This window comes from Falco cherrug, chromosome 13, assembly GCF_023634085.1.
Source record: "Falco cherrug isolate bFalChe1 chromosome 13, bFalChe1.pri, whole genome shotgun sequence".
Classification (NCBI taxonomy): domain Eukaryota; kingdom Metazoa; phylum Chordata; class Aves; order Falconiformes; family Falconidae; genus Falco; species Falco cherrug.
This window is the reverse complement of record NC_073709.1, coordinates 8,152,581-8,179,939: the sequence shown is the minus strand read 5'-3', so window position 1 is coordinate 8,179,939 and position 27,359 is coordinate 8,152,581. Positions and strand designations below refer to the sequence as shown.

Sequence of the window (27,359 nt, the reverse complement as noted above, 5' to 3'; positions counted from 1 at the left end):
TTGTCTAAAAATATGCCTCTATTTGACCTTTGTCTGCTTTACTGTTTTTATATGCCCCTTCAGTGGGATTTGTAAGGGACTGTTTATCTCTCTTTACAAACATTACCAAATTCAGACCTCTTCTGAAATAAGAAAATTTTATGGCATTCGCTCCTAGAGGAAACATTACCCTGAAATGTGCTTTTCAGTGTTCCTTCGTTCCTGCTCTTAACACTTCCCTGTGATCATTTGAATTTTCCGAACCAGAAGCTTGGCTCTGGTTTGCTTCAGGGATGCTGCCTTGCCTCAGCAAGTCTTGACCTGCTCCAGGAGTGTGCTCGGGTCCTCTTTGCTCTGAATCACTTCCAGAACTCTTTGCTTATCCATGTTTTGAGCATTTCAGAGGATTTTACTGTGGTGCTTCAGCCAGAAACACAGAAAACAGCCCAAATCACACATCAGCCCTAAATTCTGCCTGCAGGCTCCTCTCCCTCCTTATGCTGTTGATACCTGGGTGGACTGCAGCGACAAATGCAGCATTTCCCAAGTGTGATGTATCCTGAAGGATGCAGAAGATTGGCCTAGTTTAAGGTGGTGGTTTTCTGAGCCTCATCTGTTCAGGATATGTTAAAGGAAATTCATAATTCTAGATAAAATTAAGGGGGAGGGAGGGAGTGGTTACACATTTTGAAATGTAAACATTTTAAACAGATGCAGCCTGCTGGGTAGCATTGCATTAAATTGCATGACTTCGTAAAAGAAAAGAACATCCGTTTTACTCAAGTCCACAGTATGAAAGATTAGGAGTTAAGAGACGTTTTTCACCCACTTTGAAAGTAAATGTATTTTAAATTTAATTCTTCAGTGCAGCTGTTGCTTTCTGTCTCTGGAAAGCCTTTCTCATGCTTTGAGTGATGTAAAGATGTGGGCTGGGTGCTAATCCAGTTTAAGATGCCAAACTTCCTTTCTGCTCATGGGAGGTTTTCCCGCCACCAACTTCTAGATAAATGTAGGGCTGTCTTCTAACACACCACTGGTTTAGGGAGATCTGTTGGCGATTCATAATCTCAGAATTACTTGTGCAGTGAAAAGTATGAATGTGAAGATTTCATATTATTTTAAGATATATCAATGTAAGAATGCATGGAATTGGCTGGTTTCTTTTTCTCCTCTCTTATAAATATCTAGTAGTGCCTACATTTAAAACAAACAAACAAACAACAAAAAAAACCCCACCAACAAACAGAAACCCCGAAACAAACTAGGACCTGTGGAAGAGGCTTATGGGCACTGATGGTGCTGCTGGAGCATCCGGGGGGCGGGGGGGGGGGGGACATGGCAGCCAGGAGCCGTGGCAAGATGCTCTTGTTAGCTGCTTGTCACGGATGGGTATTTGTTGGAGTTACTGCTTTAGCTACCACTTACTTGGGGCCGGAAAATCATCCTGCAAAAGAGATTAATCTGAAGGTGCTGCTGAGTTAAGTATGGCCAAATTCTGGGGAGTCTGGCATTTCCTGAGTTTTGTTAACCATGCATTGACCACAGGAGGAATTGCCCAGGGCGTGCAACACCAAGTATCAGCACTGGGAGAGTTTAGATGGAATAGCTGCAGGATTTTGCTGTCTCATCGCCCCTGTTGTCCTGATCCGATCTGCCCCAGGGATTTCCCTCTCACAGTTCTTGCTGCTCTTCTTTGAAGAAAATGTCTTTTTGAGGAAAGCCCTTGGTAGAACCTCCTCCTTTCCTAGTCCTCTTTCCTCATGAGAGCATATTTTGCAGATTGAGCTTGCTGATCTTGAGCTCATTAATGCTGTCGTACCATTCTGAATACATCAGCTGTGCCCATAATAGGCAGTCTGAAGCCATCCTCTATTCTCTAGAAGTTATCTTCCTTTTTTTAACTATTATTATTTTCATACAGCCAGCACTGCAGTTTGAGCGCTTTTCCAATAGTAGCTTGTATTTTGTGACTTATTAAGGTTTATCCAAGTCATAGATTCCCAGCGGATATTCTGAGCTTGTTTCTTATTCAAAAACATCATCTAAATTCAAATCAGGAGTTAGCACAGTTCTGCAAATGACATTCACCCCTCTGCAGAAGGACCAGCATTAATCCTATGCACTGCAGCAATGGTATTTCAGGCCTTGTTTGGGGGCTTTAGTGGGGCTTAAACGAGCCTTAGGCAAAGCACAGACCTCTGCAATAGTTAGGTGGGACTAACACTGCCTACTTTGTGCACAGGGTTTGAACATATGTCAGAGGGGCTGTATTAGGACGTGGGTTCCTGTTATAGCCAGGGGAGAAGACAAGGTGCTCCACAAAACCTTCCTGCATCACTTGGTACTGGAGTTAGTAGCTGCAGACAAAATCTTTGTGTGATGCTATTTCTGCAGCCCTACTGCTGGAATCCCTGCCTTTGCTGGGAGAAGGATCAGGTCCCTGTTTCACAGCTCCAAGGGAACTGACATGGTGCTGGCAGAGACGGGAGGATATTTAGGTTGGGTCTTTCAGTTTTGTACTGAAATTCAGTTTAAGTTGATCTGGTTCCTGTAGGGCTTTCTGGAAACCCCTTCTACAATATATTAAGTTGTGAGGGTTTTTTTGCCTCCTTGTTGGTTGTCATCAGCAGTATGTTTTGTTTGTGTTGCTTAGAGTTCCCACAAAACCTGTTGGCGCTGAGCACAGTTGAGTGGGTTGGAGAGCATCTATCCATCCCTGCCATTCCTCTGTAGGGTAGAGTGTGCCCTTGGCATAGACATTGTGAAGTAGAGGAGGGGCTCAGTAGAAGAGGAAGTTGATATACTTGCTTCTCCAACATCCCACTGCTCAGAAAAATATAAACCCAAACCAGATGTGTCATTAAATCATTTTGGATCATTGCAAACACAGCAGGAGTTCAGTACCAGCATCCATAGCTTCAAGCCACCTACGCAAAGTGCTCTGTATCTCTGTCATAAAATTTGGATGAACTACACTGGGTAAACTGTTTTAGTGTTACCTGATAGCCACCTACCTTTTAAAGTTGAGATTTACTGGGGAGAGATGGAAATGCATTTCACTGCATTGTGAGAGCTCGCCAGAAGACTGATGTGATTTCTTGGTCCTTGCAAAGCTCCTGCCCAACGTGGGCAAATTTCTGCCTTTATTGCAGAGACCAGGCAAAGGAAGCTGTCTAGTATCTGAGATTAAAGTATGTGATAATTTAATCACTGCTTAGTTAGTGATAACGAGCAAGTGTTTTGCAAAATGAGCTCTTAAAATTAATCTCTAAACACAGATCTGGGTGCCACACTGCTGAAGTAGTGTGCAAGGTCTAGCCCTGCTGTTCTCAAGAAAGGCTCACCGGCTCGGTGGTCGATCACGGCCAGGTGTTGGTGGCAAACCTGCTGGCCAAATTACCAAGCAACGTGTACCAAGGTCGGGGGAGGATGTAGTTCCAAGGTTTTCTTAACTGTTGTTTCTGGTGTGTCACTGAGCTTTTCCGGTATGGATACTGTTCCCTTTAATTGTTGGACTTCTGAGAATGGCTAGACAGAAGAGCAGCCAAACAATCTTGTTTTCCTTTGTTAGCTATTTTTATTTTACCTGGATCGTTACATATCAAAGATCACTGCTATCACTTGAAATAAACATGTTTAAACATTAATAAGTAGTGTAAGAGATGCTCTTTTTGATGCTGTGTGGGGAAAACATTGACTGATTCTTGGAGAAGAAAAAAGGTAGCGCAAATGTTTTTTACCTTGTGTGTTTTGATATCCCTCAATAATAACTTTGTGAGTGGGAAAGCAAAGAAGGGAAATTGCTGCAATCAACTGCCCATAACATTGCCTTGACAAAAGCCCAACTGAGCCAACAAAACGTGAGCTGATTCCCAACAGCAGCAAAGAAAAGTCTGCAAGGTTGCACCTGGGTCTGCCTCGTGTCTGCCCAAAGGTATGTCGAAGGCTGCCGGGAGTCTGGGGACACTGAAGGAATGCCCTGGACAGCGGTGGTGGTTAGCACTGTGTTAGGACAATTAAGGGCACATACTTCTTCGTCTATTACAGTTTCAACTATGTTGAAACCCTCGGAATCAGAACCTAACAATGCTATTCAACATAACAATTTGCAAATCATCCAAATTTCTTAGAAACTGACTTTTGAAAGGAAGACATTCCATTTTTATTTGTCTGAGCAGGTCACAGTACGTATCATGCTGCTCCCTATTCGTGTGAGATGCTGCGTTCGTCACTTCACGTAGATTCAGAAAGTCAGTCCAGAAGGGACTGTTGAATCATCTTTGTCCTTGGTCCAGCGTTTTGTGAGCTGCTAAGCTTTCACCGGCTCATCTCAGCACGGAGCACGCTGCGTCTGACTTCACTTCCCTGTGCAGGAAGATGTCCAGGCTTCACGTGGCATCTCCAAGAAATTAAATGGTTGCTGCTCTATTTGATAGCCTGTTCAAGAGTTTAATGAGTCATAGTATAAAAATACTTCCCTAGTTGGCTCTTCCTTGCCTTGAGCTTCCAGCTAGTGATTACTTTTACTCCTTATTGCAGAGATAACAAAGCCCTTTTTTTGCACTGTGTTTTCTTTTGTGAAGGGGGTTTTATGCTATAATCAAGTTACCTCTCAGTCTTCTTTAGACAAGCTGAACAGATTGAGCTCCACGTTTCTCATTACAAGACATTTTTCTCACATCCAGTAATTTTTACGGCTGTCTCCTGTATCCTTTCCAGTTTTTCAACATCATCTTGCCAAGGTTGACCCCAAAGCTGTTCCAGGATCAGTTTCATCAACTGCAATGTATGGTGTGAAATTGCCTCCCGGCTTGCATGTGTTGCATTTCCATTTTACATGGCTATGGGTTAATTGGAATATCCCGTGACGTGGGGAAGGTATTCTCTGGTCTCCTGAAAATTTTTACAGAGGCATTTTGTTACCAGCTGCTGCAGCCAGTTCTGTAGGTACCTCTGCGGTCCTTGTGGTGCCCAATAGTTTTCTCTTTTCATTGGTATTAAGAGTTTTACAGTGCAGAGCTGTTTCTGGAGAAGGATGAGTTACTAATTTAATAAACGCAGGTATTCCCAATGCTTTCTTATTTGCTGGTTTTCTGGTTTGGCAGCTAAACTAAAGTTCAGTTAAGTGTCTCTAACCTTGCTGCAGGGAAAGCTGGGGAACTGTTTGTTATTTTAAATCTCTTTTCAATTGTCAAATTCAATTAAGGTAGAGATTATTCTTTCATTGGAAAAGGGCAGCAGCTGTAGGAAACCCAACAACCTGAGCTGTTCCAGGACCTGATGAGGGATTTCATGCTTTCATCACAGGCTCATCTTCAGAGGTTTTGGCACTAACTACAAGTAGGTATTTGCTTATCTTAACATATGAGGAGTTACACATGCATGTTTTCGTGCTTTGCAGCCAAGCTGCAACCCCAGAGGACAGAGCTCAGCAACATCCACTTGAGCAGTGCTGGAAACTTGCTTTTAGCCAGGTTGCAGAAACTTTAGTTTGCACAGACTGTACCTTGCCACAAAGCAATTGAAAGCAAAAGTGACATTTCCAAGGAACCCAAACATGTACGTGGGGTTTCTGGGGTTGTTTTTGTTGGTGTTAATTTCACTACATCCCAGAAACAATACTTCTTGCCTTCCAGATCTCATTTGTGGTTATTTTCCTGTCTGTGGGAAGGGGAAAAATAGGCTACTTGTGCATTTGTACATCAGAGGACCTAATGCGTAAAGACTGGGGTGCTTTAGTCTCATGGATCCTGTAGAAAGTACAAGACAGGTGTCGTCATGGGCTTTGTCAGTCATTGGTGTGAAACCAAGTAAAAAATGTTGCTTGAATTCATCTGTAGCCACTTCCTAAGCAGGGACTCTGGCATTTGTGATGATCTGCTGCACATCCTGTACCTGGCTTCACAGGAGGAGACTTTTTGCATAAAATACTGTTCTCAGGCTGTCATGATTTTCTGCTATATAACCTGGTTAGGCTTCCTCACAGCCCTTTGCAGTAAAGTCTGATCTTTTTGGTAGTCTCAGAGCAGATGCTCTTTTCATCTCTTGCTGTCTTGTCCCCTTTCCCCCTCCAGCTAATGGTAAGAGGCATTTTTAGGTACCATTTCACATAAATCTGGGAGGCTGAGTGACTTACAAGCCAGCTGGGAGGATGAATGTGTCATCACTGGAGTAAAATATAATTTGGGGAATTTTCGTGGGTATTTTTCAATGCTGCCATTTCTGGTGGGCCAGCAGATGGAACTACCCACGAGGCCGTATTTATCCTTGAAAAACCAGCTGCTGCAAAATGCTGGGGCGAGGGTTGCGTGGTCTCCTGTGCTTTGGATAAGTTGTTATAATAATGCCCCTCTGTTTGGCTTAGCAAATTGATAGTTGTTCTTGAACTTGTATATAATTCTCTTCTGGTTTATTTAGGCCAAAATGTGTAAGGTCCAGCTGCAAGTTTGTATTTGTTCCTCTGAAGAAGATAAAAAAAAAGGATCAGAGCAGTTTTTGGGTAAAACATGACTTCTAAGATAACATCTCAATATAGGACACCTGGTGGCATCCACTGGCATTCCAGGAATTAAAGAATGTTCCCCACTGGTGTGGATGTGATGCCATACCCTGGATTCCCCATAAAAGCACAACGTGGTCATTTAAGTGAGTAGTAATAGTCCTTTAGGCATCTGTCATTGGTCCTAAGAGGTCTTGGAAAGGCAACAGCCAAAATACATGGGCATGAGAGAAGGACAAGTCGAGAAACAGCCAGAATAACTCTAAAACTTTTTTATATTTAAGATAGATAAATGCACAATAGTGACACCAATGGTTATACTGTGCAGGTAGATGAAGAAAAATTGGATAATAATAATAATTATTTTTTGAAGCTAAACAAGACAGCAGCAGATGGAGTATGAAGTGCTGGGTGAAGCCAAATGTTTGCAAGCAGCCTGCTCTGCAGACATCACAGCAATCGGGAACACCCGAGCCAGTGGCAAAGTGGTTGCGGGGCAGTGGTTGCTGCACAGTGATTCTGTAAATCCTCTGTGTGCTGGGAAACCCTTTGGAAATGAATATTTAATACAGAAATAAAATGATTATATGTACGTGTAAATGCTGTATTTATCTCCCTGCAGCCCTATAAATGGCTGGTAGCTAACAGCCCAGGAGGGCTATAACAATTACAGCTCTACTGTCTTGACTAATAAAAAATCAATTCCATTGAGATGATCTTACGCTTTTCTTAATGGGAGGTGCTGGAAGCATTACCCCCGTTTTAACTATGCATCTGCAAGGAAAAGGGGCTATCTTGGAGTCCAGCTTTCCCCAAAACTGTAAACTTTTGAAAAATGCTATTTTCCTAAGCCATCTTTTCCTTGGCAGCCTGTGGATACACAGTGCTCATGGTCAGCAGCCTCTTCCCTGGCACCTACCAGACTTTTTCCCGACTGAACATCTTTGGTTTGGTTTTAGTTTTCTTTTTTGGTTTTTGTGGGTGTGTTTTTTTTCCCCCAAGAGGAAAACTCCAAAACAGAAACTTTTTGCAGACTTTGGATTGGTTCTGTCAATATTTCACAAGAAAAAGTTTCTCTTTCTGTGGCAGTGCAAGAGAGATGGGTAGAACCCAAAACTTAAGAGTGAGCTGGAGTACATTATTTGTGGGTGTATAGACCCATACCCAGTCTCTGTGTGGGAGCTGGTACTGGGGCTGGTAATGACTGAAGTCTTCAGTAAATGTTTTTATATAGACTTTCTCTATTACGCGGAGTTGTATAGTCTTGTTTCCTAGGGGCAAGATATAATTTGTACACTAACAGACTGTCCTATTTAGACAAAGCAGACCTTTTTAACACCATTCCTATTAATTGGTTTTCACTGCGTTAACTACAGCAGGGATAGGGACATTGTAATTGTAGAGAATTGTTCTCTAATTTGGGGAAACCAGACAACACTCAGTGCTCAGCTTCCAGTGTGAGTTTGTTATCTCTGTATTTAAAGATGGTATTTACAACCATTAATGTAATCTTGGGGTGGCTGTAATTATGTGAATAACCATGTGGGAAGGAGTCATAACACAGTACAAAATAAAGCACCAGAGAGTGCAAATATGTTTTTATAGAAAAAATGAGAGCAGAAGGGAGATGGAGATGGGATGCCAGTGCTGCTGCATCCCAAGGCTGGCATGGATGGGTGTTACAGTTTATATTGAGCACAGGGATGGGGTCTGGGTGTTGGCATTGCCAAGCTTACTGCAGCAGTCCCCATCCTCCAGTGGAAATACAAGGTTTATTGCCTGTTTAAAGTGGTTGGGAAATCATTGAAGGCTTTGAGCAAGACCCACCACAGTTCATTGGGCACTGCCTCTGGGATACATCTCCCAGGTTGCAGCTTTGGTCCCTAGCAGGAGCAGTCTTCCTGCCTAGCGAGATCCTCTTTTTTACCTTCATTTAATTTCATTGTGGTCATTTCCTTCCCTCCGTGCTGGGTAGGAGAGTGGAGAGCCTTCTCCCAGTCCCCTGCTGAAACCAAGAAGACCCAGACCCATGGGGGGGAGAGTGAACCCTCATAGTACGTTAGATACTGAGCCTGATGGAAGGGACTCTGCCACCCATCTCTCTACTCTGTGCACGTGGACTGGGGTAGATGATGCACATCAGTGCATTGGTTTCCCAGAGCTTGTGTGTATTACTCTGTTTTAAAATATCTCTGGTGCTACTAAATTGATACGTCTACAATGCTGCAAGGATACATAATGCTGGCAGGGTAACAGAGGACCTTTTTCTTTCAGACAGAAATATGGGGTCTCAGCTAGCATCTTCACGTTCAGGGTGTTTGAGCTTTCTCTCAATCCATAGGACCTTCTTGGCTATGGAGTCACCTTCCGAATTTTTTTTAAAAAGACACTTTCCACCATCAGCTTGATTTGATGCAGGTGAGTTAGTGAGAACCCTCCAGCCTAGCCTGACCTCTTTCCCGCAGCTTAAAATGTAGAATATTTGTGTTCCCGTGAAAGCTATCTGCAAGGTATATAGTACTAAGGGCTTATTTGCTGCTGCGCAAATGGAGGCAGTGATCCCCTCACCGCTCTGCACCCGTGTCTTGAAATCATCTTAATATACTGTATCATGGCACTTTAGAAACTCAAATCTCTTTTTAGCCTGACTTCCTAAGGAGACTTAATGTGCTCATGCTCTGTTTATATCTTTATCCCTCCCTTCGAGAACTTTTGAACTCGTGGGCCCAGATCAGCCAAATTTATCAGCTGAAGGTGTTGAAGGTAGTAAGGCTGCAGGGTTTTTTTTGGAGCTAGATAAAGCAGTGACACTGAAGAAGAGTGCTTCTGTGTCAGCTCACAGCTGCTGATCAGACGTGAAGTCTGCAAGAGAGGCTTACAGACACCCAACCACACACCAGCCGTGGGAGCTGCTTTTTTTGCAGAGCCCCAGCAAGGCCAGCCCCAAGGCAGGTGCCGTGCCTTGGCAGCACTGGGGCTCGCAGGACTCCCCTGTTCCTGCTTTAGTGGAGCTTGGCCATGTGAGAGGCCATTTGGCTGTAAACAGCAAGCTGCAAGTAGTGGAGGAGGCATCCCGACGGCAAACACGTTTTCTGCAATGTTACAAAAATTGGCAAGCTTTGGAAGAAACAGAGCAAAACTTGCGTTCTGATTTTTTGCTTTGGAAGCGTACAGGGAGATCATGAGGGTCACAGTAGTGATGTGGGTTGGTTTTGGTTGTCTGTTTTTGGTTTTTTTTTTCAAAGCTCTGTCCTTAAACAGAGTGATGGAGAATCTCAGATTTTGGCCTTTCACAATGACTTGCCTGCACATCTGACACCAGAAAAAATGTTGAATGAAGCCAAGCCCACAGGTTCAGGCACAGGGAAACTGATTAAAGCTGCATCTAGTCATGCATGTGTATGTATGTATACTTACATACGTGTGCATTTACATGCATGTACGTGTTATAGGCACATGTTTTGCAGTACTTTGTATTTCAAGCCATTCTAATGGCAGAGTGAGATTAATTGTTTTTAATCTCAAATTTGAGAATAAGTGATAGGAGAAAACTCCTGTGGAGTCTTATCCTGGGGGGCAGGCAGGTACATTTAAGATACTCTTAACAGCTAAACTAGACCTTGCTGGGATCCAAAACCTGTGAGCTTGTTCACGCTTTGCATCTTTTTCCTGCAGATACATGAGTGGTTCCCCGTGGTCTCACCTGACCAGAGTAAAACAAACACACCCACTGGGTTATATCTCATGAACTGAAAGCTTGTGTAAACTGAAGTCTCTCAGCAGCATCAATGAATTAAATCCTTTTCGGGGAGCAAAAGATAATCATGCGAAGAGGCTCAGTTTCCCTCCGCTGTGCATCTGTCAGCTGCCCACAGGGAGGGTGGAAAGCAGCTCTGCTGCTCTAGCCCTGTGGGGAGAGATGGGGGACCAGATGGGTGGGGGATTACATCTGTGACGGCAAGAAGGGAATTGGGAACGGCTGTGTCAGCAGCTCTGTCACTGCTGGCGCACGTGCAGGTACGTGTTGCAGCACTCTCCAAACTAGCCGGCTGCAACAAGGTCTCTTACCACCTCATACCAGCATACTCTTCATGCCAGTCCCTCTGCTGCCTTCTCCTTGTCTCGCCTCATCCAGCGCTCACTCTCCTTTTTTTTTTTTTTTTTTAAGTTTTTAACAAACATCACAACTTTTTTACAAATAAGTTTTTCATACAGTCCTCTATAACTCCTCTACAGGTACAGGGAGGTATACCCTGCTGCAGCTGCTTTGCTCGGTCTTGGGGCCCCATCCAGCCCTCCTGCACAGAGGTTTGAGGCATACACAATTACTTAGATGAGGAGGAGGTGGTTGCGCTGCAGGCTGCTGAGGATGCTAAATCCATTTCTACTCAGAAACTCATTGTATTTGAAACTGGAAGGTGGAATTGAAAAGGATGATCTGCTAATCTCAAATAGCTCTTTTCTTTTAAGTTTTAATCTTAAATTTATACTTGTGTCTTAGGTTTTAAAAGGAATAAGCTCTGTTTCAAATCAGTGTTTGACATGACAAAGATTGTCTGGTGTTAGTGTATAATTGTAAAGGTAGTAACAAGAAAATGCTGATTAACCTTTAAGTAGGGCTAAAACTTTTTGTTCCTAATTGCTAGGACACTTTTGACAACCTCTTTATGATAACTTCTCATTGCAATAGTCATCCAGGGGTATGTTTCTTGACTAGTCAGAATGCCATTTAGGAGGAAGGCTGCAGAAAAGGTTTGTCACCAATGACTTTATAATTTTTTTATTTTTTTTTTGCCTTTTGTTATGTGCACATCATATTGTGCTCTTGGCTTCCTAAGTCTTTTCTTCCTTGCTGCATGAATCTCATTTTCAGCTTTTGCTCTTCAATCTTCATGAAACTAATTAAAAAATAAAAATTTCCAAAGTTAATTTTTTTTTTCCAGAGCTTTCTGCGTGGAAAATGTTTGAAGCTAGAATTTCTGGTGCCTTGATTTTCCTGCTGGTTTCCTGGTAGCCTTTTGCTTGAATGGATGTGGGTCTTCAAATGTTCCCTTTTTCCCTACCAGCACATATGCCAGTCTTTGGTACTTTAATAATTGTGTTATTGACTCTAGGACCTTTTGGACTGGCCTTCTCATTTTTCTCATGTGGTTTATTATTTTTGGCCTATTCACTCTGGTTAATAGCTGGTTAAATTGAATTATATGCAGTTGAGCTTGATTATTTAACATTAATTAAACTATTCCGGGTCTCCATTCTTTAGATCTCTTGAGAAAGAATTACAGTATTCCCCTTCCGCTATAACCTACATTAGGAGCATCAGCTGAACTTTTTTAAACTAAGTAAAGCTCATTGCTTTCTTGAGGTGAATGTTGTTAAGGACTGATGTTCATCATCTCTGATGAGAGACATGCCCCATCTTAAACACTGGGCAGTGCTTTCCCATAATAAAAGCTTGTAAATGGGATTTATTTATTTCCTTTCTTTTTCTTCTGTGGTTTTTTTTGTGTTTTTTTTTTTTTAAGAATAGCCTTCCCAGCTAGGAATTCAGGAGTCTGCATATATTGTGTTCAAATAATCTCACAAGTGCATGAGACCTTTTCCACAAGCGTGATATAAATCACAGGTTAGGTAGTATGAGCTGCCTAAACCGATATTTTAAAATTATAGTCAGTCTTATTTTAACCAGGGGCTTCAGAGCTGACTGCTAATAAATATTGACTCGGACATACTTAATTAAGTATAAAATGGTGTCCTGGATTTATTTTGAAAGGATTGAATAGTTATCATACTTAGATTTTTATCTGTTCTGTATTTAGTTTATGTACCGTCCTATGTGGCGTATTGTAGGCAGTTCTTACGACATACTTCAACTCTAGAGCTATGACTTAATTACTTTAAGTGAAAGGTCCATTTGTATTGGGTGGGGTGCGCAGCTATATAATTACCTTGATGAAAGAATTAAACTATGAATAAAACTACATGATGTGGGTAGTTGGGGCCCTTTGGTTCAGGAGGGCTGTGGGTTTGCTCTTAGCAGAAAAAAAGCTTTGAAGGTCATTGTGGTGCGGGCCCAGTTTTGCGCGGTGCTTGCAAATCTGTGGTTCTGAAAGAAAATTGCAATGGTGAGTGCCTGCACTAACTAGGTGTGCCCCAAGTCTTTCTGGTGGGCATAACACCGCCCTTCTGGTGCTGTTTCAAAGAAGAAAGTGTATTCAAACCACCACACATCCACAGCCCCCGGACCTGATCTGGGAAAGCTTTCTGTTGCACTGGTGGGGGTTCTTGTGCTGCCAGCCCCAGCCGGTGAGGTCAGCCACCCTCCCACCTGCAGCCCTGCAAAATACGGCTTATCTGGAGAAAGAGCTGGGCACCACGTGACTGAATTTCCAGGGTGCGTTGACGCAGATTTATCCATAGCTGTGTATAGCATGAGCTTTCTCAGTTATGTTTCTAGTACCAGTTCTTGTGCCTATTGTGCTGATGTTTCCCAAGTGTTTTCCCTAGTACTTGTGTAAAATTCACTGCTTTTCAAACATTGCTGCCATAAATTCTCAGGTTAATGTATCCGAAGGAAACAAATACAAAGATTAAGTAAAGCATTTTGTACCCAGACAGATATTACAGAGATTCTCCCCTGATCTGATTCAGCCCGATTGTAAATCCGTTGTAACTCTCGATTTCCCTCCTCTGTGAGATAGCAAACAGCTGTGTCCCATCCCAGGTGATCACCCTGGATTTATGCGAGCATAGGGGGAAGGCTGTGTGTTTTCTGACTTAACATGTGCAGCACAGATACATTGTTCCTAAAGTAGCACATCACTTCTAAGAAAATGAGAAAGCAATTTAAATGCATGACCAGTTGGTTTGCCAGTCGAATAAGAAATGGTTTCCAGAGGCCATGAATTATGCGCCAAGTCATTTTTAATATTAATTTTATTGGTGCTTTTTAAAGTGGCTCTAGCAGTAGAATTTTGAAAAGATTCAAAATAGTTGGAACCCATGGCAATAAGCAGCTCCAAAGACTGTTACCTTCTTGAGAAAACCAATGGCAAATTAAGCTGCTACTTGCCTCAGAAGAAAATCAGACCTTGGTCCTGTGAGCTTTGGTACTTGTTTCGCTTTGAGCACAGGAATATTCTCGTTAACCCTTATAAGACCAAACAGCAGGAATAAAGTTACGCCTATGTGTGGGTAAGATAAGGGCTTAAACCCCCCTCAGCATCAGACACGATCTGTGCCTCGAGCTTGTGATTTCCCAGGGAAACACTCACATGGTAAGAGGTAGACTCAAAGGTCTGAAATCAAACACAGGCTTCTGGGGTAATGCAGACAAATCACTTCACAGTGCAGTTGAATGGGGCTTGTCCCACTTGTTTTTTCTTTGCTCTGCCTTTTCCGTGTAGGCAGCAAGCCCTCCGGGGTAGGGACTGCATCATATGTGCAGCAGATATGGCTCTTGTCTGGTAGGTGGTACCTGCGGTCTTTATAGAGATGAGTTTGGCTCTTTGACATCAATTAAGCGAAGTTCAGACAAAGCCCCTCAGAAGAGTTAAATCAGCATAATTTGTTGGCAGAACCGGGGACGTTGGTGCTAAGATGTCTGCTTTAGAAATGTATTTTTAACAATTCCCCTGCGATGCAAGCACGTAATGAAGTAAAAAGGTATTCTGAGCCAGATTTTGCCGTTACTTGAGTGTCAGTGATGTGCAGAGCCTCATGTCAACTCAAGATCTTTTCCCTGTCTGCACAGGCGGTGTTTTTACCAAGCATTCAGAGTTTTTCCCTGTGTGTGGAAATACCATTGCTCATGGAATTTATTGTTGCTTTTCAGGGGCTGAGTCATCTCTGTAACTCTCCAAAGTGGGATGCTAAGGTGCAATCTGCACCCTTATCCTGGAGGGTGCAGAGGGCTTCTGGTAACCCAGCGCAGTGGCGGCAGGTGCTGACGTGTATGGGCCGTGGATGTTGTGTTGGCCAGCAGTGTAGGGCTTGTTGGGTTTGATCCTGCCAGGTACCTCTCCTGTCTGTCTGGCTTTGGCAGTGGTGAAGCATGCTTCGCTAGTCCTGCGTCTGGGATCCTGAGCAGTAAATCTGGGAAGGATGGACAGCTTCCTTGGCAGAGAAGGAAGTTGTACTGCTGGTGGGTGGCTAACCCGGTCCCACTTCAGTCTGTGTGCACACCTGAGAGTTTTGAGGAGGCACTGAGACATCAATACACTAGAGCATTTAGAGATGATGGTGAGGAGACTCCTCCTGAAGATCCTCTGTTAAATCCCTGCTTTGAATAAGACCTTGAAGAGATCTCGAACTGCTTCTCCCACCCCAGCTGAGCTGTGTTACTGCATAGTCTTTTGGCATAGGAGCAGTGTTGTCACTTTTTCCTCCTCCACTGCTGTTTCATGAGCAGTGCTGCATTTCTGAGGAAGAAAGCCGTAGTCCGTAAGTAACTTCAGATCCTCCAAAGCAGTATTTTTTACAAATAAGCCACATCAGTTGTGTGTTTTTTTTTTAAAAAAAAAGACCTATTTTAGTTTGTCTGACACATGGCTGGTGTTTCTATTGATCTCTCTTGACATCTTTTCTGTAACTATTTTTAATCGTTACTAACAGGATGAGTGCTTTCCCTTCCCAGCTGTGTTGAGCACTTGCCCTTGTAGGAGATGTTTCTTTAGCCTGCAGTAGCCATGAGCCCTGGGCACACGTGGGTCCAGCAAGTCCTAGTACCGTGGGATGAGACCTCGGAGTCCGCTCAGCCCTGAGGTGTGTCTACACTCAGCCTTGCCTTCGTGAGCTGTCTGGGGTATTTGCCATGTGTTTCTCTTCCTTCGCCAGCTCAGTCCTTGCTTGCAGGGCACCCTCACCCTCCTGCAAATCCCAGAGCAGCTCCTGATTGCTGGGTATCTACTGCCATAGGTGGCATTCCTCTATTGGAAGGGAAAATATTCAGCAGCAAAGTAAAAGATTTGCTGGTAGAAAGCTGTAGCATCTGCAATCCTTGGTTGTGTTTGTTAGCAATTTCGATATCTTTGCCATAATAACAGTAATTTAAACAGGTGTACTGTTGAATGGAGGACAGCTAGGGGTTGTGGAATTTTACATTTCCCTCGTGTTCACTGCAAGCTGCCACGGAGCCCCGCTTTGCTGGTAATTGTAGTACTACAAGTGAGTGGCTCCTTTGAAGTCAGTGGCAGTAAATCAATGTGAAACCAGAGGAGCACTGGGACTGGCACCCAGCACGGCTCCCCAACGGTGTGCCGTCATGCTGTAGGTGGTCACAGCATTTTCTTCTCCTTCTGCAGAGATTCCTACACAGCTGCTTTCCCTGACAGCCTGATGTATGCCCAGGAATTTATGGAGCTGAACAAATGATTACGGAAGAACTGTGTGCTTTATTACACTTGGACTAATTTTCCCAAGCCAGAGGGTAGATCCCCTCTTCTATACCTGTGCTCTGGTTGTGCAGCTGCTCTTCATCCTCTTTGATAGTCTGAAACGTGCAGATTAGGGGACTCAGGGGGCCAAAGGAGTCATTCATCCTACTTTGGAAGTTGGGCCCAGGAGCAGAGTAGGTGTTGCTGTGGTTTGCCACCAGCCGTGACCTTGCAGGGGGATGCAGCAGGATATAACGGTCCAAATCGAGCAAAGCACAAGAGGAAGAAAGCTTTTCAAAATGAAAATTGGCGGAAGTTTTTTAAAATTTCATTTAAGTTTACTGGATGTTTGGTCTCAAAGCTCATTACAGGAGGAAAACTGAACACTTACCTTCATCTCCATTAGCTACTTTGGTAGTCCAGGAACTGCATTAGCGCTGCCAGAGTTAATGAAGTGTGTGAGTTAAAAGCTTTGTGCAGTCCCTCCGCTTTCTCAAGCGTCACTGAGGCCTGACTTGGCCCATTCCTCAGCAGTAGGCTTGTACAGATGTTGCCAAGTGTGAGATGTGACCCACAGGAACCTCACTGGTGGTGCTGAACAAGCCAGAGGAGACCTGGCCGGGCTCTGGGATCCCGGCTTGAGGTTTCAGCACCCTGCAATCAAGAAATGCAGATTTCCATGTTTGAACGGAGCCCATTAAGCCTGGAGCATCGCCAGCACCGCAGAGTTGCTGTTTCCATGGAGGCAGCTGTGAAAGCAGATTTTTCCTTTTAAAGAAAGGCAGAGCATGGGACAGAACACATGTACTCCAAATGGGTGGAAGTTCTTTAACAAACTCTGGCAGAAATGCACTGGTACTGATAAATCTATGCAGAAAGCGAGTCCCCTTTAGTCACACAAACATAAATGAATTTCCTAGAAACCAATTGCAAGCACGTTTTTGTAGAAAGCCAAGGATTACTCACGTGTGCTGGGTGGCTTCTGACTTTCCTGGGGTGTTGGTATCTGGAGATGGGGTGTCACTGATCTCAGAAAGTCCTGCTTCCAGGGTGAAGAGTTGAGCCCAAAGAATTTTTATGGATTTGTGAAGCTCTCCTGTTGGGGGAAGGGAACTGCTGAGGCTGGGTTTGTGTCTAATTAACTTGGTTGTGGGTGATCAGGGTGCTGGGAGAAATAAGCAGGGTGGACCCAGCAGAGGGGACCTGCAGCAGCTGCCACGTGGCACCAAGCAAGTTGTGCTGCTGTCATTTCGCCCCATGTAAAGCACAGCCGATCAGATCTTCCTCCCTGCCTTTTAAAAGCCACTCGGCTGGCTTTCCCCTTCAGTACTGGATCAAGTCAAAGCTACTTCATTGATGCAGCTCCTTGCCTGGCATATCCTCCCTTACTCAGTTTTCTATTGCATCTGTGCCCTCTGGCTCAGCCTCCCCCTTCTTTACCAGCCGCTTGTGTCGATACCTCTGTGCAGCTCCCGCCTTCCTGGAGAAACCCAGTGTCATTTCTACATTCATGCCTACCACCCTGCCCTCATTGCTTCTGCATTTCCCATTGCAGGCCCTTCTCTTCCTTGCCATCCAGTTGACCAGTACAGCCTTCCTATAGGGATTGTCTGTCCCTTGCGTTCATGCACCAGGGTTTTTACTTAAGTGCTGGGAGCATCCTTCAATGCAGTTGATGTCATGGCAAATAAATATAAACTATGCAGTGGTGGGGAGCCCAGTGAACAGTTGCATGCTGAAAATCTGCAGTTTTTTCCAGTGTTTTGTGTTGGGGGAAAAGAGCTTGGTGCCGGTTAGCACTGAAGAAAACTGATGGCTCTGGTAAGGGATAATGCTATTCCTCCTGTTTTCTGATTCAGCAGGGTAGGTAGCCTTTAACATAAAGAAAACCTTGCCACAGAGGTCACGTACGCTGCCAAGTGGATGCAACACGGGGCGAAGAGGAAGGCACTAGCGGGAAGCAGATGGGCAGCACAGTATGTGGTTTGCCTGACATTTGCTGCTTGGCTGTAGGCAGCTCAGAAATGAGTTACAGTGGGACTAAAGAAAGAGGAAAAAACACCGAAAACAATAAATATTCAGAAGAGCAGAAGAAACAAATATATTCACCTAAATGTCCGTTGGTGACTCAGGCTTAAGGGCAATATGTGGGAACAGTAATGGTGCCATTACCAGCACGAAGGTGTGCAGGGAAGAGGGGCTGTGAAGGTGGAGATGGGCAGCTGCCGACTTCTGGAGGAAAATGCAAACTAATGGAAATAGTTTCTTTGAGGGTCTGTTCTTTTCTTCATGGACCACAGAGACTCTTTCCAAACCAGACTTGTGAGTTAAACACTTGTGCCGAAACGGATCCAAGTACTGCTACCTTCCTCGGAGGAGAGTGTTTCATTAGGCTAATTTGGAGAATAATTTGGTCTGAATCATCTCCACATGATTCATCCATATGAATTGCAGGCTGATTGCGATTTCTGCCTCTGTACCTCCCAGCTGAAAGCAAGCTGACCTGCAGGTTTTTGCTTTGGTGTATCCATAGGAAAATTTTGCTTTGCTGGCCTATCATAATTTTTTCTTCATTCCAGATATTTTTAAACAAACAGAAGAGATTAACTTGAGTGGAAGGCTTAATTGACCTCTGTCAAACAAATCTCTTTCTTAGAGAAGCGTGAATTAACCCCCCATTTTTATTCTTGCAATTTTAACTGGCTGGTGGTATCTCGTCTGTAAAACAATGTACTCTGATTCATTAAGCCTTAATATCTTAGACTTTTGAAAGCTGATTTTGTAGATACAGAATGTATAACACCTGTCCTGAAACCTTCCATGTTAATAACTTATTAATATTCTGTCCTGATTTTAGGCATCTGGTAGTGTCTATTTTTTACTCTGTGTCCTTGTAACCATAACTTGTATATATTTCCTACCTAGTTCCTGCAGTGCCTGAGTTTACTCCTGTATTGCCCTATTATGTATTTATTAGTTTCAGTGTGTGGTGGTGATCAGGAAAATCTCCTTTCTCTGTTACAGTGAGAACCCTTGATCTGCTACCTGTTCTGCTGAGGGCAGTTCTTCAGGTTTGCTGTTATTTTGCAGCAAACATCGGGAGTCAAAAAGCGAGAGGGGAGTAACTTTGCTCCTGATAACCCAAGATGACAGTGAGGGTAGGGATAGACTAACAGCTGGTGATGAAGTTGTTTGTGATGAAGTTTAGAGAGATTGGAAGATTATTTTGCATAAGTAGGTAATATAGGAGTGGTGTGGGGAAAGGTAGGAGCTAATAGAGGTAGTCCTTCGGGAGGCAGCTGTGGCTCAGCATGGGGAGCAGGAGCATGGTAAAACTGGGAGTCCAGGAAAAACGGGTGATGTGGAGGAGCTACAGGGAGTCCTGGCTCTGCTTGGAAAGTGGAAATGGAGGAAGAAGGTACTACTGAGTTCTCTTCATGCACTCTTCAGATTTAAGTATGGCTTTAGCCAAGAGAAAAAAAACCAACCCGTAGTTCCTCCTCCCCCCGATCTGTAATTTCCTTGCTCTGATTATTACCAAGTGTGGAAGCATTTGCCCCTGCACATGTGATGAATGCCAGCGGCACTGGAAAGCTGTCATCGGAAGTGGGGGAAAGAGAAAAAGCTCTTCTTATGTTTCCTGGAGCACGTTTGCATTATCGCTCTTCTGCTTTGCCTGTAACTCGTCTTTTCCTCTGAATTAGAAAACTACTTACAAGCTGGTAGGCAAGCAGTGATTTTGCATGTTAAATAGTGTGATTGCTTCATCCCAGTGAGGTTGTACTCTTTCGGGGTGGACAGCTGAAAAATACATATATTAGTAATTAAAATAGATTTTATTTAAAATAATGGATCAGAGATTTTCCAAGTTGGGCATTTCTGTCTCTTTTTCTGATGAACATAAAATTTTGCTGGGTTCAGAGCAGATAATGTGCAGGTCAGCCTTTGTCCAGCTTTACAAAACATTGGCTCAGAAAACACTGATAAAGGGGCATGGTTTATGTTTCTGAGGCTTTGGTTTCCACTGAGACCTGGGAGATAGTGGCAGCAAAAGGGAGGGAAACAATGTCTCCTCTAGCCTGTGTTACAAAGAAAGGGAATAGGAAATATGCTTTCTCAAATAAGTCAGCCATGCTCCCCCTCTCCCCTGCTTTTGCTTGTACTCTCACCATATAGGGTTATTTTTCCCATCCTGCTATCGATAGAGGGAAATAGAGAAGAGAGTGACTATTTCTAGGGCCAGAGTCCTCCCACTGAAGCCAACAACCTTGAATATGGGCCCAAATGATGCTCTAGAAAGCCCGACTGTGATGACACAGCTGTACACCAGGGAAAAGATAAATGGCATTTGAAGATGACTTTCAGGGAGGTACAAAACACACAGCTGCAGATACCTAACTCTGCTCTCAGCAGGTACGCAGGAACAAAATTTGCCCTGATGAGTCTGATAGTGATGCTTCGGATGAAGTCTGAAGCTCTTTGAATTTTGGAGTTTCCTTTGAGTTTTGAAGCTCCTCACCCATAAGTCAACTCTGTAAAAGAAACAGTCATGCCACCCTAGTAAATATACATATTTTTTTTTTCCTTTCTCCAGAAATACCCAGCTGCATATTTGCATTTAAAAAAAGGGATCTGTATGCTGAATGAACTGCGGTTTTTAAATGGCACCATGGGTAGTTAAAGGCTGCATGGCAGCTCCACTGCAGGATACAGCTTTTCTAGCCTGAGCCCCCACTAGCAGGAGAGGAGCAGCTCACATGGACTTTGCGCTGATTTATTCATATCACAGCTCGTATGTGGGCGATCTGAGCCTTCAGCTTGTGGCGTCCTGAGCATTGGTTACTTTCAAGGACACGCCACAAGTAAGAAACACGGGAGGACAGGATGATGTTATTTCCATTTAAAACACTCAGCCTGTATGTAATAAGAAAGGATAGTTATAATAACATGGTTGATTACCATCAGAGTACTAAAAGGGAATTTTACTGGAAAAGGTATAACACAGCCCACTGCTTTGCATAATAATTTTAAAAGCTGTTCAGGACATCTTCCTGCCTTTATCCTGAATAAGCTGAAACTAATTTAGAAAACCAAGGTTGTCCATACAGCTGAACTCAAGGCTGGGCACTGCACACGATTACACACGCTAGGGTGGGTGCACAGGGTGCAGCCAAATGCTGAGTCAGTGGTGTGCATAAGGTGTGCAGACTGACTTATGGGGCTATATTGTAAAGATGTTATCATCATTCATTTGTGATGTTTCAAATAATTTGAGTATCATGGCTGTCATGAAATCATGTTTCTAAAACCTTTGTATTGCCCCACGAAGCACACAGTAAGTAATCTCTGATGCCCACTCAGAGCACAGATGCTTTTCAGATCAGCTGAAACAAAAAAATACCAAGGAATCTATTGCATCATATGTCAAAAAATGGAGGAAAACCCAAAGTTTACATCTGGGAGTGTTAATTTTATCTTAAATAGCTTTTGAGTTTTATGTGATTCTGTATTTAAGAATAAAAGTAAAATGGTGGAAATGAAATGCAAGGTATTCTAGGACAACATATTTAATTTGTCCAGAAACAGTAATTTTGTTCAGATAAAAAATAGTATTTCCCTTAGTGTGTGAACTCCTGCACACTTAATTCTGTCTCAGCCAGGAAACTTTGCCTCTGGCCTCCGCCACCCGCCATAGCTGCACATGTTTCCTTAATGCTTTTTTTTGCAGTCACTTTCCCAGCTCATCCTTTGATTTCCCAGTTGTATCAGCAGCTTTGTTGGAGTCGTTCCGTAACGAAGTGAGGAATGACTGAATTAATGAATCTCCCCGCCTCTGGAAACAGCGGTGAATGCAATCACAGTCAGTGTGCAGAGATGTCAGTCCTCTTTTTTTAATTATTGTTTTCTAATTGATGATGTATTTCTGCTGCTGAGACTCCGAGAAGGACCTGCAATCCCAGATGCAAATACGCTATATTTCTGTTTTCCTGGGATATAAACAGAGGGTTCAGGACCTGGTGGGCTGCTGGCACCATTTCACTGAGCAGGATGGGAGCCATGAGCAGTTGATTCCTGAGAGGTGATGGCCAAGTTCTTCACCTCTGTGTAGGCTCAGCATCCCCCTCTGGTAAATAACATTTCTCAGAAAACACTTGGAGAAGGTCTTGCTTTCTCTCACAGACTCCTTGTTACAATGGCATTTTCTCAACAAGAAGCGGCCTCCTTCGGAGCTGCGTGTAGAATCGGTCTGTCTGGGCTGCAGAGGGACGATGCTGTGTTGTTTAAGCAGGAACATTTCTTCTGGGGGAGGGGTGGCATTTTGATGTAACTGTCTGAAAGTTTGGAATCTGAACCAGGATATACGCAGTTTCTCTTGGCGTTTCCAAACCAAAATGGTCCAAAACCATTTCTATCTTTGTCATTTAAGATGGAAAACAATGAAAAATTCACAGTAGTGTTCATCTTTCTGGATTTGCACTCATTGCCTGGAGATAAAAATGTGTGGGTTTTTCATTCAGTTTACATTATATTATGGATTTTCTCTGGCTGGTCTCAAAACTTTCACATCTGTTTCAGAGATACAGCATAAAGGGTCTCTGTTTCTCCATACAACCTTTCTCTTCCAGTTAAACAGCGAACAGGTAAGACCATCGCTTCCAAACTGATGTCTGGAGATGGCAAAATACAAAGTCTGCAGGGCAAGGTCACTTAGCTCTGAGAAAAATCAGTGTTGAGGAATTACTTAGTTGCAGTTACTTGGATCATCTCCAACAATCAAAAGAAAGCAGGACTGAGCAGGTGCCCCTTGATAAACATTCAATGTTCTTTATAAAGAGCTTATGGTAAACTTTCTGAAGGAGGCAATAAATAGTAAGCTCTAGCAAAGCCTTCAAGGGACCAGTTCCTGTTTTTAATATGGAAACAGCATTGCATGACGGCAACTCAATAGATAATAGGGTAAGAATTGACTTTCAAACTAGTTTTTCAGTAGCACAAGGCAGAGTGAGAAAAGGACAAGAAAATGTGTAAGGAATAATAATTTAAAGTAGAATCTATACATTTGCAATTTATTGCAGAATACAGAAATATTTTTCCTTCAGTTATGTAAGAGTGATACAGAGCAAAACTTGATGCAAAGGTAGGATATGGATAGCGATAACAGTAGGTGTGGTTTTCATCTTCCAGGCACGTGCTGTAGATATGTTAATCTATAGACATGTTACTTTGCATTTTAAAGATATTTTGACATATCAAATATGATTTTTTTTTTTTCTTGGTAAACACTTACAGGTCAGAAGATGCGTTTCATCCATTCTTATCAGAGGCTTGGCATTAATAATGCATTAGGAAGCATTTGTTTCTGTTGATCATTCGTTGGAAAGCAATCTTTATTACAAATGTTATGGTAACACAGCAATTCCTGAGAGCTAGCACAGCCTGTACAGTTTTAGAAGTCAAATAAGAAATGAATTAATATTACTTTAGAAAAAAATCAGCATGTGGAATGCAAACATACCAGTGAGGATTTATGGCAGGAGACTGGCTCCAAAGCCCTGTTCTTGTGAATGTGTCTCAGTGGCACATGATGCTGTTGCAGGCATGTGGCCCCCTCTGGTCCTGCTTGTGCTTGTCACTGCTTGCCCTGTGGCATTCACTGGGTGCTGTAAAATAACCTGTGCTGGGGCAGGCATCCCCCTAAAGCCCATCCTTGATGCAGTTTTGGTATGTTCGTGGATGACACCAGCACAAGATGTATTGTTTTGAGACCTAGAAAGCATTTTGCATCCTTTTTGTTAAAGCTGGTTGTTTGGGTTTTTTTTTCTACAAATTATCAGGATGTATCAATAACAAATATGGGGCACTTATGAGGAACAGCATGGTCTTGTAGATTGTTCTTTCCTGGGAACTGTAAAAAAGCTGTACCACTGCCTACCGCAGTTTGGTCATTGGTATGTTTGTAATGCCGGCTTTGCAACTACCATCAAGTGTTGAGGAGGAAGCTCTGGTTTTGAAAGGGTTAAAACTAATGCTTTACATGCAAAACAAAACCAAGGCATTTTAATGTCCCCTTTGTTGTGCTACAAGTCGGTGCCAATCTGTTTATTTTGCAGAGACTTTGCCAGCACTGAGAGTGTGGCCCAAAATGCAAAGGTGTAACTTGGTCCACAGGATTGATCAGAGCAATTTTCTAGGTGCGTTTCAAGCACTTAGTCCTTTCTCTTGACAGATGTAGGATTTCATATCCTTGCAGTTCTTGTCCTACAGTCACCCCAACCTGTAAGAACATTGATATTTACTATTACTAATATTAATAATTAAGTAATATTGTTTCACAATTCTAGTTTTGATACTTCCTGCAGGCTCTCCTGATCTCTGCTCACTCTTGTCTTTTCTACTGATATAGCATCAGTTTCATCTTGATAGTATTTCCTTTTACTGATTGTTTTTCCTTAATTCAAAACATAGAGTAGCTGTTTCAGTCATAGAGTACCTACTTCCTTTATGATAGAACTCTATTTAAAAATACTACTAATGATATCAATTCAGAAAAAATATTACAGCTGCTTTGAAGTTTCAGAAATAGCTTGAGATCTGGGGTGTCTCATTTAATACATACTTTATTTAGTACCCCCTCCCTCTAGGTGTCCAGCATTTCCTACAAGGTTAATATCATTAATTATCTCAAGCTGAGCACCCAGAGGACTATTTGCTTCTGCTAATCTGGAATGTTTTCATTTGCTAGGGATAGAAATTATTAGAGTCACCTCCAGGGTTGGTGGGGTTTGGGTTTTTTTCCCCCCCTCTTTAATCTGCCCAGAGCGGTTGCAGACTAATTCACTGTAGAAACCTCTGTCTGTACATAGCTATATATGTGTGCATGTGTGTAAGATAATGGAGAGTGACTGGCTACAATACATGCGTTTAAAACACTCAACTGAAAATTACTAAGCATTAAAATCCACTGGGAATCACAAGACTTCTAAATTAGGCAAGCACATGTCAGTCAGTGTGTGGAAATGAGCCCTTGTACAAGAGTGGCTTTCAATAAGAAGAAAGAGTATTGTTCCCTGGAGTACATCAATCCTAGTTTGGCCACTCTGTACCAGCTTTTACTATTTCTCTGGAAGCATGCATTGCCTTTTGTTATTATTTTTTTTTCCTGTCTTTTGTTCCATTGTGCATTTCTATTAGACATGTCTCATGGGCCAGCTATCAAGAGACACCCTGCTGCGCTGTGACGAATGAAGGCGTTTTCAACCATAAACAAGGTATTGTGGGATTGAAAAGAAATGTGGACAATGACAAGTCCTGGACAGCTTGTAATTGTTTAAATGTATTTTTATTATATTGTGCAGTGACACAGGAACTCTGAAAAATTGGCTGATTTGACCTAAAGTTGAAATGGGTAGAATGCCATAGGGTAAATGAGGGGCCTTGGGAAAGATGGCATTTTTGTACTTGTCACATGTGGTCTACTCCATCAGTATATATTTTTCCATGATTAAAGCATGTATTTTAATAGTGTTGAAATGACTTATGAGTCCCATCTCAAAAAATACAAGGCACCTTGAAAATCTACCTAATAAGTTAAGTCCTATTGACAGTCAAGCTTTTTTGTTCCTAAAACTCTTGTGGGCATGCATGGGAAATGGTATTTCTGTACTTTCTTTGAATTAAAAAGAGAGAGTTGGTCTGGAAAAACACTGTGGTCACAGGTGATTAATTTTTCAGCAGTGACACAATTTACATGCGGAAGAGCTTAGCAGGATGGTAGAGGTAAAAGACTCTCAAAATTTGGGCTGTGTGGGCTGATTTAGCTCATTTGGGATTTCTAGATCCTTTTTGTGGCTGCCAGAGAATCAGTGTTTACAGTCATCATCTTGATTCATTAGTAGGGATCTCAGAACATTTTCCGAGAGTTTATTTTATTGTTCCCAAATTGAAATGCTCAAATCATAATTGAGGTGAGCAGGAGGTTAAGAAGGGACCTCAGGAAACAGGGTCTTTAATTAGACAGATAAACCGACCTGGTATTATCCTGCATGGGGTGTTGTCCATCCAACGTGACAAAACAGTATCTGTTCACAAGGTCTGAAACTACCTTGTATCTAAACTGGTAATGAGATCTGCCGCTAGGTAAGACCAGTAAGTAAATGAAGAAATCGAGAACCCACCTACCTGTGGTTTGAGCGTGTGTTGCAGGCAGTTGCCTGCTGGCTTCTAGGTGCCCCCTATTCATCTCAGTCCTGTACATCCAGAAAGATCCTCTGGGAGTTAGGGAAGCATTTAGGAGTATCTTATCTGGGCAGTCAAATAGGGTTTCTCCTCTGTCCCAGAGTCACAGTGGTGTGTCAGGCCTGACCTGAAACCAGTGTGGTTTTTTAAGAGCCTTTCCGTTAACTTTACTGGTTTCTCATTCAGTCCACTTTGCCTTTCCAGGTATTGCCTCTTGTTTCATCTTCTGAAAAACAGGGTAGCATTCACTGTATTCGGTTAAAAATTAAAAAAAAAAGAGGTAAAAATCTTCTAAAGAAATAAAGTATGCCTGCAATCAAGGCACACTTTTCACACTTTTTCTTTTTTCCTTCCACGCCCCCCCCCCCCCCCCCCCCCAAGGAAACTTATGCTCTGATTGCAGCCAGCAGCAGAAGGTCCCCACCGAGAAGGTTAGTACTATCCTTAAAGCAAACAAAAAGGAAATGCAAAACTATTCATTGCTATTCCTTATTTTAAAAAAATAAGGATTTTCCTCATTTTTAGCTGTATAGATACACAGATATGTGTTGGTCTCCTTCTGTTCACCTCAGTGGCAGGGAATTGCACCAGTGTGAGCTGAAGTAGAACCAACATAATTTTTACTTCTCACTTATGGAGTATTTCTTAGCGATTTATGCTGCCATCAGTCTGTACCAGACATCTGCTTTCTCCTTGAGATTGAGTATCAGCCCAGCTCACATTTATCTGGAGTACTGGCTATGCAAGCTGGCTTGACACATTAATTTAATTTGTGCTTCTCAATTCATACTCTTTCATTTACGATCAAATATTGGGAAAGGTTACAATTAATCAGAGTGCCAGAACAGAAGCTGGCAAAACTAATGATGTATTACTGTATTTTGGTTGCTCTGGAGGGGAATAATTGAGGTCCTTGTGCTACAGAAAACTATTATTAGTAAGTAAAAATTATCAAAGGAAAGAGGACCACACCCATCTCCCGTTTCCCAAGCTGTTTCTAACAGTTTTCTTAAGTGTTAAGTTCTTAAAAATGAAGCATTTGATTAACTTTCCTGGCTTTAGTCAGTTTTTTTTGGCTGTGTGGCTGTGTTGGGGGAAAATATGCCTTTTCATGGGGCATTGTGGGGTTTGAGCCCTCACTGCTGCCCCCCACTCTGGGCTTTCAGATGATACTACTCGGTGTGCATGAAGGCAATTTTCAGATGTTAATAGCATGCTCATCCCTGAGGGAAAAGGGCTCTGCAGCTGCTTGCTCAGCAGAGGAACCACAG

General features: G+C 42.8%; 1 protein-coding gene across 4 annotated transcripts in view; it reads left to right on the top strand.

Annotated features, from left to right (window-relative positions):
* PAK5 (p21 (RAC1) activated kinase 5) overlaps nt 1-27,359 on the top strand; it is a 97,423-nt gene that overhangs the window by 17,402 nt on the left and 52,662 nt on the right. For 2 of the 4 annotated variants that reach the window (XM_055726035.1, XM_055726038.1), the window contains exons 2-3: nt 25,045-25,121; nt 26,470-26,519. The exons of 1 other annotated variant lie outside the window; for it this stretch is intronic. The gene's annotated coding sequence lies outside the window, so the exon portion shown is untranslated. The remainder of the gene's footprint in view (nt 1-25,044; nt 25,122-26,469; nt 26,520-27,359) is intronic. One more of the 4 variants, XM_055726036.1, reaches the window with a different exon arrangement.